Source organism: Pimephales promelas, chromosome 13 (assembly GCF_988280905.1).
Source record: "Pimephales promelas chromosome 13, fPimPro1.hap1.1, whole genome shotgun sequence".
In the NCBI taxonomy this organism is placed as follows: Eukaryota; Metazoa; Chordata; class Actinopteri; order Cypriniformes; family Leuciscidae; genus Pimephales; species Pimephales promelas.
In genome coordinates this window covers 23,534,052-23,540,051 of record NC_142781.1, presented here as the reverse complement: position 1 = coordinate 23,540,051, position 6,000 = coordinate 23,534,052, and positions in this window count along the sequence as shown.

Here is a 6,000-nt window from a genome sequence, read left to right as displayed (position 1 = left end):
TCCACAAAACATTCCAGCTTTTCAGAGTTGAATGAAATGCAGCAAAACTAATAGATTTTTTTTTATAAGAATGTGAAAACCGAAATTTTCCCTAGTGTGAGAAAAATGGAGTACAGCTTAAATAGCATTATCCAAATGTTTTCTAATGCAGATTATAGAGAGGCCTCACACCCCTTAGAGATATGGAGATGGCTTGAAGGAAGACCAGGTTCAGATATGTTAGAGACTGTTTAGCATGTGATGCAATCAATACTTGCAAATAAGGTCCATGGTTCTTCTTCCTAAAAAGGTTAACTGTGAAATGAACTCAATTATAGCGCTTAAAGTCGCAAAGTCAAACACTATTTAGTCAGACTGAGGTGAGTGGTCTGCATTGGTAATATTGACAATGACGGGTCACCTGGAGGAAGGGAAGAACTAATTTAATGGAACAGGTGGATCCATACACCTCCATTTACTGTTGCCAAGCCAAATGATTTTTGATCCAAACACAGATGAAGATAAGCAGGCAAGCTCTTTGCACTATCAATGAATCAATCATCCCTATTAATTTATCAATTGCTCCCTAATAAGCATTTGTACTCTAAGCTTGACCAGGGAACTCATTTTTGCATTCTGCTGCGCTGTATGTTAATTTATTTATTTTTTCCTGGCCTAAACATGCTAGGTTCACATAGAACTCGTTTTTGCATTCCACTGTGCTGTTTTTTCGTCGTAAACACGCGCACGATCGGCTTCAGGAAGCAAGATTTGCTTCCTGTTTTCGGCCGAAGCCCACAGTAGTCGATTGTCAAGTTCACGCGCGTGATCATTGGTGAATATCATTTCAAACCTACCACTGTGTGGTGCTCTGAGATTATCAGCTCAAATTGATATTTCATCCGAATCAGATGTTGAACACACGGAGGAGGTTTGAGATAATATTCACAAATGATCGCGCACGTGAGATCGACAATCGACTACTGTGGGCTTCGACTGAAAACAGGAAGCAAATAGAGGTGTGTGAGCTGGCTGAATTAACATCATTTTTATTGATATCTTTCACATCTACTGCAGTCAGATTGTCCGTGGTAACTCTTAATAACACTGCTCACATGTGCACTCGTAATGACAAATCAAGGATGTTAAGAGGCTAAAAGCAGGTCTAGAAGTCAACAGGGTGCGAATTTTAAAAAGACAATGACACAGTGTAGGCAACACTGATTTTTGTCGTTTTTGTCTATACTGACAGCACTCCAAATGTACAAAAAATGAGCAATTGACCGGAAAAACAATTGACCGGAGTTCTCCTTTAATCCATGGGGGAATAAAAATGAACCCACAGCAACAGTTTAAAAGTAGCCCAATTCCACAGGAAAACAGCAAACTTGGTAACCCTGAGCAGCTCATAAAGGACAGTTTCAAAACAGTGGACTAATCAGAAGAAGCCAGGGACAGGGCAAGCTTTGTGAGTGTGTTTACAGTAGTAGGCTACACTGTGTATAATTCGTATGCACCAAGTCAGATGAGGTGCTCAGCTAAAGTCTTTTTCCATTAAAAAATAACTGTTCTGTTGCTTGTTTTTTTTGTTTTTTACAACGTTGTATGCAATGAATGTGTTCAAATTTAGATGCTGCCCCCAATAATCAAACATCCACTGCATGCACATGGTAAATCTATAAACAACATCTTCATTTTGATATCCAACATGGAGGTTTTTGCAAAATCAACTGCAATCTGCAAGTTAATAAATTAAAAAATGTAATTTAAGAAAAAGTAGATTTCCCCTGCAGTGTAAACTAAGGCTAAACTTTTGAAAAAAGGGAGATTAAACTGAAAACCCTGCTCTCCTGCCAGAGCTCTCATTAAACCTGCCTGATCATGTTTACCTCCAACACACTGCTACTGCACAAGGCCTTGTTTCACAACAACAGGCAAAGATAACCATGTAAACGTGGGCTACAAGCGAGACCTAGTTTCTTCTATTATGATGAGGGACCCTGATTGAACTTGTAGGATAATAGCTGTGGTGGAGTAGATAAGGAATCAGTAGGACTCGCAATTGTCTCTCTGCAAGTGCTCTGTGTCTCCCCCAGAACTGTCAGTCATTATCCTTGGTGTGCGTTTGCACTGTTTACCTAAACCAGACAACACAATGGAGCTCTTTTTGTGCCATTGGCAGGCACTCATCCATGATGTGGTGTTAAGTGAGCTGCGATTAGCCAAGTTACAGTTTTCTAATGAATGTCCTCTGTGACCCTCAGTCAGGGCCACTTGCCGCAGCCATTAGGAGCACTTCTGACGGGACGCCCCCCTCCGCCTGCATGCGAGAGCGTGTAATGGGCTGACAGTTTTCTGCACAGACTGATAAATGGCTGTAATTCTGGAAGATAAAGTGAAGCGGTGCTGGTTGCAGCGTAGAGGGGGGGCATCGAGTCCATGTCTATCTGCGATTCCCTACTCAGCCGTGGGTTTCCTCTTGCGCTCATCAGCCAGAACTCTAATTATTTTTTTGTCTTCATCTTTTTTCCTCTTCCTCTTTCATTGCACTTTGATTGGCTCCTTCTTCCAGACAAAAAGAAAAAGAGAGATGAAAAGAGAGAGAGAGAGAGAAAGAGGGTGGTGAAGATGAGAGGATAAGGAGTGCCATTGCGCTGCTGCAAATCAACTTTTCCTTGGCAGCCTTCCCAAGGGAGAAGAGATAAAGTAATTTGGTTTTCCGATACCCAATACGGGTCGAGGGAGGGGGTTGCATTAGGGGGAAGAGGGGCAGGGAAAATAAAAACACATTGATCTAAGGGGCTAATAGTACTGTTATCTGGGCCAGGCTGATCGGAATGAGAGAATTGAAAAAGTAATAAAAAGTGAAACATTCCACCCTGATTGAAATAGATTGGACTGGCCCTCTGTGTCTGTGGACGTCTGGTTAGGCCTGAGCATGTTCCCTCACGCCATTACCCACGAACCTAGGCAGACCCCTCACTGGGGCCATGCCGGAGGCATTTGGAGTGGTGCCGTGTCAATTATGTCCCATCATTTCTCCTCTGCTTACAGAAATGATGGCTTTAACTTATTACCAATATATACCAGCTGTCCTGTGGGCTCACATGGGTCACACGGTTAAAGCAGGCTGCTCATAATTGCTCCGGATCGGCTTGGCCGAATGGCATATCTAACCTCTGACCCTCGCCGCAGACTACTGACATCTTGAACGTGATTAGTGAAGAGGAGTGGCTCTTATTTCAGTCATTTCAGTGACAGTTGTTACCCCCATTAATAGTTAATAGACAGTTACATGTGACACTTCAACAGAGACTGAGTGGCTCAATGTGTGTGCCGGTACGGCTCCTTAAAAGTTTGCTGAAATCTTGAAGTGGTTGAGGACACATTTTCTGTTTATATCTGGCATTAAGTTGCTCTAGTGTGATTTGATCAGATGTAGACAGACACATCTGCATTTATGTCTGGTAGTATAGATGATTTTCTTTGTCACGTTATATACTGTACAGTACACACACAACAGTTTGTGTCAGTTTGTGTCATTTTAAAATTCTTTAAATACTTGACTTTTATTCTGCAAGGATGCGCTAAATGGATCGAAAGTGACTGTAAAAACTTTATATTGTTGCAAATGATTTTTTATTTTAAATAAATAGATGTTTTCAACACTGATAATAGTAAAAAAAAAAGTTTCTTGAGCACCAAATCAGCATATGAATATGATTTCAGATTGTGTGACACTGAAGACTGTGAAGGCTGCTGAAAAATCATCTTTGCTATCACAGGAATAAATTACATTTTGAAATATATTAAAACAGAGGACAGTTATTTTAAATTGTAATATTTCACAATCCTACAGTTTTTGTACAATTGTACTATTTTTGATCAAGTAAATGCAGCCTTGGTGAGCATATGAAAAAATATTGCCAACCTCAAACTTTTGAACAGTAGTGTGCAGATAGTGTACAGATATTCTAAGCAGGGCCCCCTGTCTAATTTGACAGACACAAACTTGTAACATATATTTGCAATTATTCTTAGATTCACACTTGCAGTACAACCTCAAGTAGGCACTTGCAACTTCTCCAATCTGTCAATGCAATTTAAATTTTGTGCCTTGACTTTTGCTACTTTTTTCACGATATATTAGATGCAAAACGAACTCGGTTTAACGTAACCTCGGTTCTCTCTAGAAAAGGGAATGAGTGCTGTGTGATATCTTACACTGGGGAAAACCTCTTTTCCATGAGATATTGAAGCCAAAAATTATCCTTAAATTATCCTCCACTTTTTTTTTGGAAATACGCTCATTTTACAACTCCCTCAGAGTTAAACTGTTGAGTTTTACCTTTTTTGAATCCATTCAGCCGATCTTCGGTTCTGACGGTACCACTTTTAGCATAGCTTAGCATACATCATTGAAGTGCACAAGACCATTAGCATTTCTCCCCAAAAAATAACCAAAGTGTTTCGATATTTTTCCTATTTAAAACTTGACTCTTCTATAGTTACATCATGCATTATGACAGACGGAAAATGTAAAGTTGCGATTTTCTAGGCTGAAATGACAAGGAACTATACTCTCATTCCTGCGTATAATCAGGAAACTTCACCGCCGTACCATGAGTGCAGCAGGCGTAATGTTATGACGCAGCGTCTGAAAATAGTGCCCAGCTTCCAACGTGACCGGGACTAAGTTTGTGTAGTCATCGCGCCTGCTGCACTCATGGTACGGCAGTGAAGTTTCTTGATTATTACGCAGGAATGAGAGTATAGTTCCCTGCATATCAGCCTAGAAAATCGCAACATTTTCTGTTGAGTACATTTTAGCGTACAAATATGAATATTTATTGTACAAATTCTCAAATTCACATCTACATGCTCTCGAATTTTGCTCTTTTAACATCATACCAAGGCCCCAACCCCCAGCCTGGTGCATGCATACAGTCTGTACTTTTTCCAATATAGATGATATTTTCTTTTAAAGACCTAAATTGTCTGTCCATGATAAACCATATGCTGTCATTTTTTAAGGTTTTTCCCTTTCTCTTTTTTTTTCAGTGCACCTGCAATTTGCTCTCCTTGCATATTCATGTCTTGTCAGGCATCTTTGACACATACTACTAATTAACAAATAATGACTCACTCAGCAGCTGTATAATATTTTGTTGGTTCAAAGTTAGAAGCTTTTTATGCGTCATTTTAGTTATTTTGTCCACCCCCTATTACTTTCATATGAATGATTGAGGTGCTTTTAGAAGCCACCAGACATGCAGAAGCCAGCGTCAGAACATTCTGAGAGATAATAGGAGCAAGTGTGATGCTAAATGACAGGTGTGAAGGCTGTCTAGCAATATAACTTCTTTTTATCTGTTTCACTTTAAATCTTCATTGAAGAAAGACAGCTGGGTGCAAGGCCATCAACATTTTTGTTTTTCAAGCTGTCGCTTTGTTGAAACCAACATTGATAATAACATTGTTGTGCTGTTTAATATTTTTTTTTGTGGAAAACGTGCTACTTTGTTTTTTTTCTAGAATATTTGATTATTATTTGATTATCCATTTTGGATGAACTATCCATTATTAAGTCTATTTTTGCATATTTTTGAGCTCAGGCCCCCAAAAAAAACACGAGGAATAAACAGGCTTAGATTTTGTACAATAGGAAAAGTTATACAAAACCAAACCGAGACAAAGATATTTCAGTTATTCCTCCCTCTTCTTCCATCAAGCTAAAATATGCCCCATTTTGCATTACACTGGTGGCGTGTGGGTCATTATAAATGCTAAAGCTCTGTGCTTGATTGAGCTGATAATAACTGATTGTACCTCCTCAAGCATGGGCTAATGTCTGTGGCCTCATTTGCATGCCAGCATGTACAGGGCTAATATCCATGTGTCAGTGATCATAGCTGCCGCTCACAAATATCAGAATTTAATTTGAGACATATTCATATTTCCCTTGCACCAGACCTGCAACCGGTTCCCAGAAAGTCGCTAAGCTTTTCTAAGGCACAAAGC